Source organism: Balaenoptera physalus, assembly GCF_965194825.1.
Source record: "Balaenoptera physalus genome assembly, chromosome: 13".
Lineage (NCBI taxonomy): Eukaryota > Metazoa > Chordata > Mammalia > Artiodactyla > Balaenopteridae > Balaenoptera > Balaenoptera physalus.
In genome coordinates, this window is record NC_138892.1 from 39,714,384 (window position 1) to 39,730,011 (window position 15,628).

The window sequence follows — 15,628 nt, forward strand, 5'->3', positions numbered from 1 at the left end:
AAAAAAATTTTGTTGAATGCATAATGTCACGTATCTACCGTTACACTATCATAGGGAATAGTTTCACTGCCCTAAAAAATCCCCTATGCTTCACCTATTCATACCTCCTCCCCTTCCCCTGGCAACCACTGATCTTTCCACTGTCTCTATAGTTTTGCCTTTCCCAAATGTCATAGAGTTGGAATTCTCCTATGCAGTCTTTTCAGACTGGCTTCTTTGATATTAGCAACATGCATTTAAGGTTCTAAGATTTCATTTTTTTAAAATCAGATAATAATGGTATTAATTAACCTAATCACCTAAGTTTCCCCAGATGACCTGGGATGATTTTTTTTCAAAGCATCATTATCTACCCTCAGATGACAAACATTTGTTACCAATAAGGAGTTACAGCATAAATGAGGTGTTGAATCAATGTTTATCAAATGAACAGTTGTTCAGAAGAGTATGCCAAAGCTTTAATGGAAATATCAAAAGAGGAGCACTAAAAAATATTTTGGTTAATGATGATATTTTCATAAAGTGTGTACAACTTCATAAGGTGTATATAAAACCTTGAGAAGGTCCTATTGCTTATTTGATCATGTCAGTTAGAATATGTTTATGTTAAAATATTAATCACATTACTTTCTAGTCCACATTTGTAGTTTTTTATGTGGTTTTCCACAAATGTCTGATCCTCTGTTTTCACAAAGAAATAAAAATCTATCCTTGACTTTCCAAAGATCCTTAGAATTCATTTTTTATGAATTCTAATAATCCTTTAATTCATTTTTTAATTGATTCAGTGAAATGTCAGAAGGGTAAACATCTAGAGCTTAAGGGCTTTCTTTATGCCTGGCTTCATTTCTAGATGGCAATATATTTGGATTCAGAGCAGTTACTTCCACCTTCAGTATATAGAACTTAAGGCCTGTGTTTCTAGCCTGTTGATTAAAACCTTTCCTGTGTCAATGAAATCTATCCACAAACTTCTCCCAGAGAAGGGACTCAATCTTGAGATTGGTGGAATATTTAGATGGTAAGTTGATTAGAGACAAGGAACTTTAATTACATTCCTCAAATTTTTATTTTGTTGAATTCAAGGTTAAAAGGGTGAATGCAAAACAACTTCAAGCTGTACATGTTTCTGAAATCATTATTAGAATGTAATGTTTTCCTTTTTTAAGCTTAGCTTTCCTTGAGACTCCACTTATCTTAATATCCTCAACACTTAGCTCATTGCTTGCTATGCAGAATTAAGACTTTATTGAGAATATGGCAAATGTGTCAAATCTGAGTAAATGATTTCATTTATAAATTATATTTTCTCCTGGATTCCTGCTCTAAAATCACAAAATCTTGAAGTTGACTTAAAATTGGAGTTAAACTTATGATAGCTCTTTTTTATTGTGAACTGCAGTTGGTAATATTGTTATCTATTCCAGTGAATAGTTGAGGATAACAAATACTAGAAAATATCTGCCAAAAAATTTGTGTGGGCATAAGAAAGAGTCAGTTACAGTAACTGCTGTTATTTTGATATTTTGTAAATTACTCCCTTTGCAATACTTGTGTCTCAGGAAACCTCTTTTTTTTTTTTTTAATGTCATGGAATTTTTTAGAATGAAACTGTATGAGAGACATTTTTAGCATCTTGTAACCCACTGATTTTTCTATGAAGAATTTTCAGTTACTGACTGGAATTTTTTGTTCAAGAAAAAATTTATAATAGGAACATATAAGATGGGCATGATAATGGTAAAATGTTTTGCCCATTTAATTTTATTTTGGCTCCAGAAACAGATTTGACAGTTTAGTTTTTTAATAGACTTTAAGAGCAGTTTTAGGGTCACAGCAAAATTGAGTGTAAGTTGTAGAGATTCCCCACATCTCTCCTCCCTCTCACGTGCATAGCTTCCCCCATCATCAGCATCCCCTGCCAGAGTGGTATATTTGTTAGAACTGATGAACCTACACGGGCACCCAAAGTCCATGGTTTACATCATGGTTTACTCTTAGTGTTGTACATTCTGTGGGTTTGGACAAATGTATAATGACATATATCTATCGATATAGTACCGTACAGAGTAGTTTCACCACCCTAAAGATCCTCTGTGCTCTACCTGTGCAGACTTCCTCCTAACCTCTGGCAACCACTGATCTTTTTTTTACTGTCTCCATAGTTTTGCCTTTTCTAGAACATCATATAATAGCAATCATACAGTAGGTAGTCTTTTTTTTTTTTTTTTATAAATTTATTTATTTACTTATTTTTGGCTGTGTTGGGTCTTCGCTGCTGCGCGAGGGCTCTCTCTAGTTGTGGCGAGTGGGGGCTATGCTTTGTTGCAGTGCACGGGCTTCTCATTGCAGTGGCTTCTCTTTGTTGTGGAGCACGGCCCCTAGAGCACGCGGGCTTCAGTAGTTGTGGCACATGGGCTCAGTAGTTGTGGCTCGCGGGCTCTAGAGCACAGGCTCAGTAGTTGTGGCGCACAGGCTTAGTTGTTCCGCGGCATGTGGGATCTTCCCGGACCAGGGCTCAAACCCGTGTCGCCTGTATTGGCAGGCGGATTCTTAACCACTGCGCCACCAGGGAAGTCCGGTAGTCTTTTCATATTGGCTTCTTTTGCTTAGTAATATGCATTTAAGGTTCTTCCATACCTTTTCATGGCTTGATAGCTCATATCTTTTTAGTTCTGAATGCTATTCCATTGTCTGGATATACCAGTTTATTTATCCATTCATCTACTAAAGGACATCTTGGTTGCTTCCACATTTTGGCAGTTATGAATAAAGATGCTATGAACATCCACGTGTAGGCTTTTGTGTAAACATAGTTTTCAGATCCTTTCGGTAAATACCAAGGAGCATGATCAACGAATTATATGGTAAGAGTGTGTTTAGTTTTGTAAGAAACTGTCAAACTATCTTCCAAAGTGGCTGTACTATTCCCACCAGCAATGAATGAAAGTTTCTGTTGCTCCATATCTTTGACAGCATTTGGGGTTTTCATTGTTCCTGATTTTGGCCATTCTAATAGATATGTGGTGATACCTTGTTTGTTTGGTTTTTTAAAAATAAATTTATTTATTTATTTTTTGGCTGTGTTGGGTCTTCGTTGCTGTGTGCCGCCTTTCTCTAGTTGCGGCGAGTGGGGGCTACTCTTCGTTGCGGTGCGTGGGCTTCTCATTGCTCTGGCTTCTCTTTGTTGCAGAGCACAGGCTCTAGGCGTGCGGGCTCTACAGTGCAGGCTCAGTAGTTGTGGCGCACGGGCTTAGTTGCTCTGCGGCACGTGGGATCTTCCCGGACCAGGGCTCAAACCCGTGTCCCCTGCCTTGGCAGGCGGATTCTTAACCACTGTGCCACCAGGGAAGTCCTGTGGTGGTACCTTGTTTTAATTTGCATTTCCCTGATGACACATAATATGGAGCATCTTTTTATATACTTATTTGCCATTTGTATATCTTCCCTGATGAAGTGGCTATTAATAGGTCTTTGGCCTATTTTTAAATTGGGTTGTTCATTTTCTTTTTGTTGGGTTTTAAGAGTTCTTTGGATACTTTGGCTAACAGTCCTTTTTCAGATGTGTCTTTTGTAAATATTTTTTCCCAGACTGTGTTGTGTCTTCTAGTTCACCAACTATTTCTCTTCATGGATTGTGCCTTTGGTGTTGTACCTAAAAAGTCATTGCCAAACCCAAGGTCATCTAGGTTTTCTCCTATGTTAGTTATCTTTTTTTTAAAAAATATTTATTTATTTATTTATTTATTTATTTATTTATTTGGTTGCATGGGGTCTTAGTCTCAGCAGGTGGGCTCCTTAGTTGCAGCACGTGGGCTCCTTAGTTGTGGCATGTGAACTCTTAGTTGCAGTGTGCATGTGGGATCTTGTTCCCTGACCGGGGATCGAACCCAGGCCCCCTGTATTGGGAGCGAGGAGTCTTTATCTGGGCACCGCCAGGGAAGTCCCAGTTATCTTCTAGGAGTTTTATAGTTTTAGGTTTTCCATTTAGGTCTGTGATCCATTTTGAGTTAATTTTTGTGAAAGTTATAAGGTCTGTTTCTAGTTTCATTTCTTTGCGTGTGGATGTCCAGTTGTTCCATCACCATTTGTTGAAAAGACTATCTTTGCTCCATTGTATTGTCTTTGCTCCTTTGTTAGTTAACTGTATTTATGTGGATCTATTTCTGGGCTCACTATCTGTTTCATTGCTCCTATTGGACTGTTCTTTCACCAGCACCACAGCATCTTAATTACCGTAGCTTTATAGTAAGTCTTGAAGTTGGATAGTGTCAGTCCTCCAACTTTGGTCTTCTCCTTCAATATTGTGTTGGCTCTTCTGGGTCTTTTGCCTCTTTATATAAATTTTAGAATCAGTTTGTCAGTATCTGCAAAACAACTTGCTGGAACTTTGATTGTGCTCTCATTGAATCCATAGACCAAGTTGGAAAGAACTGAAACCTTGACAGTGTTGAATTTTTCTAACTGTGAACACAGAATATCTCTCTATTTATTTAGTTCTTCTGATATCTTTTCATCAGAGTTTTCTTGTTTTCCTTATATAGATGTTGTACGTATTTTGTTAGATTTGTACCTAAGTATTTGATTTTGGGGGGAGCTATTGTGTTTTTAATTTCAAATTCCACTTGTTCATTGCTGGTATATAGGAAACTTATTGATTTTTAGAATACTAATCATATATTCTGCAACCTTGCTATAATTCCTTATTAGTTCTGGAGTTTTTTTGTTGATTCTTTCAGGTTTTCTACATAGATGATCATGTCATCTGTGAACAGTATCATTTCTTCCTTCCCAATCTGTATACATTTTATTTCCTTTTCTTATTGCATTAACTGGGATGATAGTTTCATTTTTTAAGTTTAAATTACCTGATTCCACGGTAATCTTTGAGAATAGTTTTAAAAACAAACAAATAGTAAAACCCTTTTGTAATTTGTTAACTTTCCATGCATTTTTCTTTTAGACCTTGCTTACATACTGTCATTGAGTTCTTTAAAATTTGTTGTTAAAACTGTTTACATTGTTAAAATGGGGAAAAATAATAGAAATTTGCTCTAGTGCAAGGAATGAAACAGTGTGATTAACAACTTTTATTTCTTTCTTATTTAAAACCAATACCTATCTTTAGCTTTTTATGCACCCATAAATTAAAAATATTGATGTTTTTTTCTTAGAAAAGTAATCCATTAAAAACAAAGAATAACTGGTATTCATAGAGTATAACTTACCAGTTTCAATATACTTTTCCATTTATTATCTGATTTTTTTTAAAGAACACTTGAGAGTTACTCAACTAAGGATAGATTATCAAGATGTTTGTTAGAGTTGCTTCTTTTGGAGGACTTGAAAATGAAGCATAATTTAAGATGATTATTAGATGGGGAGATGTTATTTAAATATGTTTCTTAGTTATTTAAGTTCCATGGATATGATGACTGTATTTTGCAAACCAGTAATCAGGATATAAGACCTGATGACAAGATAGGATATTTGAAATTTGGATGATCCTGGAAAAATAGACATGGCCCTACTCTATGATATGGCTTACTCTTTCTTGTCATGTGGGGAAAGTTTTGAGATTTGTGTGATTCATAAATCTATTATGCAAGTTACTTAAAATTCTGTTAAAAATCACAGTACAAGAAACCTTCAGTGTAAGGTTATTGGTTTTATATCCTTGATCTTTACATAGCCTTATTGGGTGGGAAATCTCATATATAGCCCAAGCCAATAACTTTTAGGGCTAGTCTTACAACACCTCCAGGAAAACCAAAATGTGAAGACTAATCAAAGTCCATATCTGAAATAGAAAAAGACAGGAGTGAACTTATTTTAACGTGCACTCATTCCTTCCTTCCCATGGCTCTGTTTTGAACTTTTTCTTCATTTCAGGGTCTCGGCTGTAGCACACAATCAGAAATGCATGTGTGTAAGCATGCTGGTATTTGTTCTGTTGGGATGAGACTATATCCTTCTAGTGTGAAGTTCCCAACTTGCTATACTGATTCCTCTCTTTATGTTTGTCCTCTCTAACCTTCCTTTCTTACCAGTTGTCCTTTTTGTTTTTGCTTTTGTTTTGATACTCTTGGAGGCGAAGGGTTCAGAAATAAAACGCTGGAAAACCAAAGACATAAGGCTGCCTTCTGAAGCAGAAACAGCACTTCATCAGGCAGCTTAATGGGAAGAAATACTGGTTATAATAGCCTTTGGCTTAAGAGTAAATGATAGTGATTCAGCTTACCTACAGAAATAAATTTTTTCCTAACTTGAATCATTAAAAATCAACTACCTTTATTATGGAAAAATCAAATGAACAAAGGTGAACAAAATAGTATGATGAACCCTGTGTATAAATGTATTACCCAGGTTCAATAATATTTCACCTCTTTCCCCCAATTCCCATTATTTTGAGGTAATTCTAGAATCATGTCATTTCATTGTAAATAGTATAAATTTATAAAGATAAGGACTCTTTAAAGATGACCACAATACCACTATTACATGTAAATAATAATTCCTTAATATCAAATGTCCAGTGTTCAGACTTCCATGATTATCTCATGCATGTTTTTTATATTTTGCCCAAATAAAGTCTATACACTGCAGTTGGTTGCTGTGTCTCTTAAGTTTCTTTTAATCTTCACATTCTTCCTCTTTTATTTTTTTGCAGTTTATTTTTTGAATAAAGCTGATTGTCCTGTAGTATTCTCTACAGCCTGGGTTTTGCTGATTGCATTCCCATGGCGTTGTTTAGTGTAATCCTCAGAACATTGTATTTCTTGTAAATAGGTAGATTTTGATTTAAACTAGATGTTTGATCAGATTCATGTTCAATTTTATTTTCTCAAGAATACTTCGTAGGTGGTATTTTGTATTTCCATCAGGAGGATTAAAACTCTGGTCAACTCTTTTTCTGTGATGTTAGCAGATACTGATGAATTGCCTAGATCAGCTGTCCCCAAGCTTTTTAGTTTCAGGGTCCCTTTATATTCTTAAAAATTATTAACAGACCTAAAGACCTTTTGTTTATGTGTAAATGATATAGCTATTGGTGTTTACCTTATTAGAAATTAAAACTTAAAAAGTTCAGAAATATCTGTTATTTATTTAGAAGTAACAAAAATAAACCCACTGCATGTTTAAATAAATAACATTTTTGTGAAAACTATTTTCCAAAACCAACTTAGTGAGAAGAGCGGCCTTGTTTTACATTTTTGTAAATCTCTTTATTGTCTGGCTTAAAAGAAGACAGCTGGATTCTCATCTGCTTTATCGTTTAGTTTGTCGTAATATCATGTGTCATGTAGCCTCTGAAAACTTAACGTACACACATGAGAGCGTGAGGGGGAAAAAGCGAGTAACATCTTAGTATTATTGTAAAATACTTTTGACTCTGCAGATTCTCTGAAAGGGTTTTGGGAACCCACCCACAGGGGTTCCTTGGACCATGCTTTGGGGTCTGCTGGTCTAGCTCCATTTTGTTAAGGGTTGCAAAATGGTGGTACTCTAATTCTGTCATTCCCTTATAATTTATTAGCTGGAGTATTTTATAAAGAGAACTTTTATCAACTATTTAGTTACCTTGAGATATGGCCTGTACAAATAAGGTATGCTAAATGCTTGGTTTTTTCCCTTTAAAGAGATAGAAACTTTATTGCATTTGTTTTACCATGTGAGAAAGAGAAAGAGAGGGCCATGCAGCCCACTTTGTACTAATTGAAACCATGTCTTCCAGTTAGAGTCTCCTAGAAGGGAAGGGAAGTCTCCTCTGCTAATACAGTTGAGTTGCCTTCCTAAATTATTAAAGTGCAGTTTGTATCTTACAGGTTGCTTATTTAGTAGTATATCATATAACATTATAATCTCTTTAAGAAACTACTTGGAGAGTCTAAAAAGGATTGAAAAGCTTCCAAGGTATCTGATGCTTTTACCTATCTGCCTCCTTATAGAAATTTTGTAAAGATTAACAAGATAATGTCTGTGAATAGTTTAAAGCTCTTGTATATTGTGAGATATATTACTGTTAACTCCATAGAAGGAAGAATATAGGCTCTCTTACGGGATGTTAAGTTTTGCTGCAGTTTGATTTTAGAAAACTGAACTTTCTAATTTACTTCCAGAATTGCTTCCAAAATTTGAGCACTCTTGAAGCAAGACTGGGAGTTGTAAGCTGTCATAAATGATAAAATCCAGAAACTAAAACTTGGAATGGAATGAAGTTTGGAGAGAGGAGATGTGTGTCAGAGAAGTATAAGCAGTAGATTAATTAGTCATAATAAAACTTAATTTCTTGTTCTTAAAAACAAATGAAAGGGGAAGGTCGTCCTAGTTTCTTACTCTTGTGTACTTGAGATGAAATGTAGACTCAGTTCTCCTGTACTTAACAATTTTTATTTTAATTGACTTTTGGAATTTTTATGATACAATAGAAATATGTTGAGATGAGTTTATTGAGCCAACCATCTATAGATCTTAAAATATTTGGCAGTTTAAATAGTTATTTAATGTGGGTTAGAAGTGAGAAAGGATGTGAGTTGAAGGATGGAAAGAAACTGAACCAAATAGAAAAATGTCAGCAAAATAAATCTTTTCCAGTTGGACTTAATCTCTTGTTGTTTTTGGACCTGGTGAAAATTATTCTAGAGATTAGAATTTAATAGCATAATTATGGCTTGAAGATATCTGTTTTAGCTTTATTTGTAGACTATAAGAAAATTTTAAAAATTTGAATAATTTTTGCATTTATAAAATTTCTTAGAAAAAAGTTACATTTTTTGGAGAATCTTTTGAGTAACCACCATCATTCCATGGAAAAATATCTGTTTGGAGAAGAAATTAAATCTTTTCTTTCATTGTTTTAATCTTTTTTTTCTCATATATATTGGGGGTATTATCAAACCTCTTCATAGTTGAAGCCCATAATACAAGTATTGTTGATTTTTGGAAAAGTATTTGGTGAACTGTCCCTCCTTCCTGGAAATTGAAGAAGAGTTTTCTAGTTGTTAATGAAGAATGCAGTGACTGAATGTTCACTACAAAGTTAAAAAATATTTTGGTTTACTTAAGGTCGTGATAGATGCATATTTACTATGTTTATACAATTATCAGTATGTGTTTTGTTCTCATTCTTTTTTTTTAAAGTATAAACTTTGGAGCTTTATGGAAAAAAGATGCTTACTTTGACCTTGAAATAGTTTGGTATCACAATTAGGACTTTTTAAAAAAAAATTATTTATTTTATTTATTTATTTTTGGCTGCGTTGGGTCTTTGTTGCTGCACGCGGGGTTTCTCTAGTTGTGGCGAGCGGGGCGGTGGCTTCTCTCGTTGCAGAGCACGGGCTCTAGGCGTGCGGGCTCTAGAGTGCAGGCTTAGTAGTTGTGGTGCACGGGCTTAATTGCTCCGTGGCATGTGGGATCTTCCCAGACCAGGGCTCGAACCCATGTCCCCTGCATTGGCAGGTGGATTCTTTTTTTTTTTTTAATATAAATTTATTTATTTATTTATTTATTTATTTTTGGCTGTGTTGGGTCTTCGTTTCTGTGCGAGGGCTTTCTCTAGTTGCGGCGAGCGGGGGCCACTCTTCATCGCAGTGCGCGGGCCTCTCACTATCGCGGCCTCTCTTGTTGCGGAGCACAGGCTCCAGACGCGCAGGCTCAGTAGTTGTGGCTCACGGGCCTAGTTGCTCCGCGGCATGTGGGATCTTCCCAGACCAGGGCTCGAACCCGTGTCCCCTGCATTGGCAGGCGGATTCTCAACCACTGCACCACCAGGGAAGCCTGGCAGGTGGATTCTTTACCACTGTGCCACCAGGGAAGCCCAGGACTTTCTTCTTAATATTACATTTAAAAGCATTGACTTTCTGAAGAACAATATGTGACCCAAAACAAGCTAATTCCATGGGTTTAAAAACATAAATAAAATATACTTTCAGGGTGTGTTCCAGTAAATATAGATTTAGTGTAAAAACTTGCTATTATAGTTTAGGGTAATTGATGATATAAAAGCACGACATGACCCTAAAGGGCCAAAATTTAGAGAAGACTCTAAGGCAGTAAAGAAACCTTCTTTTTGAGTTTTTAATTTAAAATTATATAATTAAAAATTTTTATATTTATTTTTGGCTGCGTTGCGTCTTCGTTGCAGTGTGCGGGCTTCTTCTCTTGTTGTGGAGCATGGGCTCTAGGCGCGTGGGCATCAGTAGTTGTGGCATCTGGGCTCAGTAGTTGTGGCTCTTAGGCTCCAGAGCGCAGGCTCAGTAGTGGTGCACAGGCTTAGTTGTTCCGTGGCATGTGGGATCTTCCCGGACCAGGGATCGAACCCATGGCCTCTGCATTGGCAGGTGGATTCTTAACCACTGCGCCACCAGGGAAGTCCTGAAATTATATAATTTTTTTTTAATTGGGGGAGGGTTTTGCAGAGGTGTAGTAAAAGAATAGGATCATTCTGGCCTTCCTTTTTTAAAATCTCTATATCCTTTTGAGTAATGAAAACTCACTTCAAAAAAAAATTGGGGACTAGTTACAGCCTCAAACCTTTGAAGTGGTAGCCTCTAGTGACTATTTTAAGGATGGTTTTTTGCTTTGTACAGCTTTTATGAAAATAATCATTTATGAAAAATAGGTAAGTAGTCCTACTAAATTTCTTACCAGGTCTAGTTATTTTTAATAGGCAATTTTTTGTTTAGAATGTAAAATAAACTACCTTATTATAAGCTGCTATTGACTGAATGTTTATGTCCCCCCCAAATTTTTATGTTGAAACCTAATCCCCAGTGTGATGGTATTTGGAGGAGGGCTGTTTGGGAGGTGATTAGGTCATGAGGTCGGAGCCCTCATGAATGGGGTTAGGGCCCCTATAAAAGAGGTCCAAGTGAGTTACCTTGCTCCTTCCACCATGAAAGAAAAGCAGAGAACTCCATCTGTGAACCAGGAAGTGGGTCTCACCAGAATACCCAGTCTGCCAGTGCCTTGATCTTGGACTTCTAGACTCCAGAACTATGAGAAATAAATTTCTGTTGTTTATAAGCTACCCAGTCTATGGTGTTTTGTTTATAGCAGCCCAAAGGGACTAAAACATGAGCTATTACTCCCTTTGACAATTTCATATTTGCCAAGACTTAGTACTTTTTCTGGAATGTATATTTTGCATGTGCTTTGTAGTTGGATTTATTTTTATTTATTTATTTTTATTTATTACATTACAAACACATAGCCTAGTTAATTGCTACATATAGTATAACTTTAAATTTATTTCATTTGTTGTTTGCTGTGTCAGAAGTTCACACTAGCCTATTTAAAACAAATTTATAAAACTTTATTTGCCAAAGAATCACTATGGGAGATTTAGTAAATCTAGGATAGGACCCATGAGTCTGCATTTTAAAGATTTCACCAGATAATTTTGATGAATGTGGACCATCAACAATACCTTTGAGAAATATTGATTTACAGAATTTATTAATAGCTTCATGTTAGCTAAAACAGATTACTCAATTTAAATCTGTGGTTTATTTTTTCTTGGCTTTCATTTTAAAAGTCCTACTTTTTTAAAGATTTCGTAGAGTTATTAAACATTTGGTATTTTGCCTGTGAAGGTAGAGTAAGGAAGCATTGAGAAAATGCTATTTAAAAAATGCTAAGCCCTTATCATAAGGAAATAATGAAAATGATACTGTGTTGTCATTGTAAATAAATATAGCTACCACTTATTTGAGGACTTTTACTTGACAGATATTTTAGGTAAACACATTTAATTTATTTAATCCTGAATTTAGAGATAGGCGAGTGAATCTCCATTTTATTCATGAGAACTCTGCACCTGCTCAATTTTACACAAGTAATAACTGATGGTACCGAGATTAAAATCTAGGTGTATCTCACCCCTGAATCCATCCTTCTTAATAATTAACATCATTAGTAATTAACAGTATTCAATAATACTTATTAAGAATTAATATGAAGAATAAATGTTAGGAATTAATAATTCTTAAAGATTAACATTACATTAACAATAATTTGTATAATGGGAAAATGATGAGTGGACAGTTGTTTGGTAATGTGAGGCTTGCTGCCTTGGAACACTGATCACTTACTCTGTATTTACCATATTTTTCACATGGGGTATGGAAATCTGCTGAGATTCTTCTTGGTGCCCTGCCCATTTTTCCTGTCTCTCTCATGATTTTAAGTGTTGAGTCACACATTTTAGAATTTATCTTCTGTCCTCTGTCCTCTAGGAATAGACTTGATGGGAATGGGTGCCATTTTATGACTTGAAGTTTGCAGATGCATAAATGGACTTAATGTGATTTTGGTGTAAGCCTTTGGGATTTCTTACTCTGGAATCTGTAGGAGCTGGGTTCTTGCTTTGGTCTTTATGTGTGAATGATGCTTTTGCTTTGCAAGAAAGGATAAAGGGAAACAAGCTGAACTGAATTCTAGTTCGCTTTGACAAAGTGGTAGGTCCATTAGTGAATGGGCCAGAATGAGGATGTGAATGGAAATAAGAGTTTAGTAATCCCAAGCTATCTAGATTTACCCATGTGGAGATACAGAAGAAAGGACTAGATGCATTAGAAAGATACAGGGTAAAGACTAAAAGATTTTTGACTTTTCTACAGCTTTTACCTAACTTCTCTCATCTTTGATTTCTTTATTTGTTAGAATACATCTTAACGTAGTTGTTCTAATATCAAAGCCTATTTACAGGACTATTGTGAGATTCAAATGAGAGGTTATCTATAAAAACTGTTTTGTTGAATGTGAAGTATTATCCCTACAAATGCTTTTTATCACTGTTTCCTGTCTCAGATATCTGGATTTTTTTAAGCTCTACTGTACGTATTGACTGAGATTTTTCTATATTTCAGGTAACATTTACTGCATTTCAGCTTCTTTTGAGAAGGCTGTTTTTTAGTTTGAGAATCGTTTCTAGCATTTTTTTCAAGTGGCAACATTTGGGTTTTCATTTGAGATATTTTTATTTGTTTTTACTTTTTATTGCTTTCCCATTTTAATTTCTAAATATGATTAAACAGGCTATAACCCTCCTATATTTTAATTCCCTGAATCCTGTCGCCTCTGAGCCCTGCTTAAGGTATGGCCGTGTTTGATCATATTATTTTTTTTTTACTGATGACACATGGCTTTTCATAGGTTCTTAGTGAAAAAAATGTTTATGGAGATAAAGGGAACATGATGAAGGGAGGGGGCTTTGGTTTAATGTAACATAATGATGCAAAGGCAGCATCAAACTTCACAGAAAACAAATTTCCTAGTTCTAATAGGGCTTTAAATTCAAGTGTTACTAATATAAGAATTTTTTTAGAAAGTAAATAAGAAAACTATCTTCTTATAACTAAAAGTGAAATATTACCTTAAATGTAATATATTAATTTTTAGAAGTTACATGCCTATGATAAAATTTCAAATGGTACAGGCAGCCACTGTTATTTTTTTGTGTACCTTCCAGAGATATTCTCTACTTTTGCCAGCAGATATGTATGGATATCCCCAGAGATTCTTTCTTTCAAGGCTGGTGATGAACACTGTCATGAATTTGAAATCTTTTGTTAGTAACTTTTTTGTTAGAAATATTATGGCTAAGAGTTCGAAATACAAGTTCTTAAGGACAGATTTTTTTCCTTAGCTGTGAGTATATAGTTACTGTTTATATTCTCCAGTTTGTATGATTTCATCTTTTTTCAAAGTTCAATAGAATGCTTTTTGACAATCTTACTAGATAGACTGTGTCTGGATTTTAGGGAAGAGGTCTGGCCTAGAGATAACAATTTGGAGCTAGTCAGTCTGTGGCAGTGGTTCTCAAGTTTTAGTGCACATCATCACTTGGAGGGCTTGTTATCCACACATTACTGATGTCCACCCAGTGTCCAGTTCAGTAGGTCTGGGTTGGTGTCCAAGAATTGCACTTCTAACTTGTTCTCAAGTGATACCGATGCTACTCTGATTCCACACTTTGAGAACCAGAGATCTGTGCTGTTCAAACCATGTGAGAGTAGATAGATTGAGTTAGCTTGGGTGTGAAAGAGCAGACAGAATTTTGAGGGCTGAGTACCTTTAATTAATGGAGGCAAGGGGTGGGGTGAGGTAGGGTGAGGTCCTGCCAGGAGAAGAAGAAAAGTTCAGGTAGTTAAATAAATTTGGAAGGTCTTTTATGTTATATCACTCTCTTGAAAGTTTCAGAATACACGCAAACATGGTAAAGGACTTAAGAAATTCCTGAGGAGAGAATTACGGTTTTTTTTTTCCTTTTATTTTTATTAGGACTTTCCAGTGGTTGGTTGGTAGGGGGCAAACATTTCCAACATGTTTTAAAACAGTGTTTTATGGGTTTTCATTTAGTGCTGACAAAGGATGGACACAAAGCAATACGATGTCTTAACAGAGGTCGATTAACAAATCAGCATCAACTTCAGGACTGGGATACTTATCTTAATTTACAATCTGTTTAATCTACCTCATTCTCTTGATCACTTTTTTTCCCATTTTATTTTATTATTTAAAAATTTTTTTTTTTTTTTTTTTTTTTATAAATTTATTTATTTATCTTTGGCTGCGTTGGGTCTTCGTTTCTGCGCTTGGACTTTCTCTAGTTGCGGCGAGCGGGGGCTGCTCTTCGTTGCGGTGCGCGGGCTTCTCATTGCAGTGGCTTCTCTTGTTGCGGAGCACGGGCTCAAGGTGCACCGGCTTCAGTAGCTGTGGCGCGCGGGCTCAGTAGTTGTGGCTCGCGGGCTCTAGGGCGCAGGCTCAGTAGTTGTGGCGCACGGGCTTAGTTGCTCCGTGGCATGTGGGATCTTCCCGGACCAGGGCTCGAACCTGCGTGCCCTGCATTGGCAGGCGGATTCTTAACCACTGTGCCACCAGGGAAGTCCCTAAAAAAAATTTTTATTGGAGTACAGTTGCTTTACAATGTTGTGTTAGTTTCTGTTGTACAGCAAAGTGAATCAGCTATACATATACGTATATTCACCTCTTTTTTGGATTTGCTTCCCATTTAGGTTACCACAGAGCATTGAGTAGAGTTCCCTGTGCTACACAGTAGGTTCTCATTAGTTATCTATTTTATACATAGTATCAATAGTGTATATATGTCAATTTCAGTCTCCCAATTCATCCCGCGCCCCCCCCTTCCCCCTTGGTATCCATACGTTTGTTCTCTATGTCTGTGTCTGTATTTCTGCTTTGTAAATAAGATCGTCTATACCAATTTTTTCAGATTCCACATATATGCGTTAATATATGATATTTGTTTTTCTCTTTCTGACTTCACTCTGTATGACAGTCTCTGGGTCCATCCGTGTCTCTACAGATGACCCAATTTCATTCCTTTTTATGGCTGAGTAATATTCCATTGTATATACGTACCACATCTTCTTTATCCATTCCTCTGTTGATGGACATTTAGGTTGTTTCCATGTCCTGGCTATTGTAAATAGCACTGCAGTGAACATTGGGGTGCATGTGTCTTTCTGAATTATGGTTTTCTACATGTTTTAAAGAATGGTTCTGTATGTCTGCCTTGGGGGCAGAAGGAAAGGGTTGCAGTAGAGACAGTTTACCATTTCCTGGCTGGCCGGGGGAGGTGGGTGTGGCATGGAAGCTGGGGAGG

At 36.1% G+C, this 15,628-nt stretch overlaps 1 protein-coding gene across 1 annotated transcript in view; it reads left to right on the forward strand.

Moving 5' to 3' along the window:
* PAWR (pro-apoptotic WT1 regulator) overlaps positions 1 to 15,628 on the forward strand; it is a 105,843-nt gene that overhangs the window by 18,828 nt on the left and 71,387 nt on the right. The gene's annotated exons all lie outside the window — the stretch shown is intronic.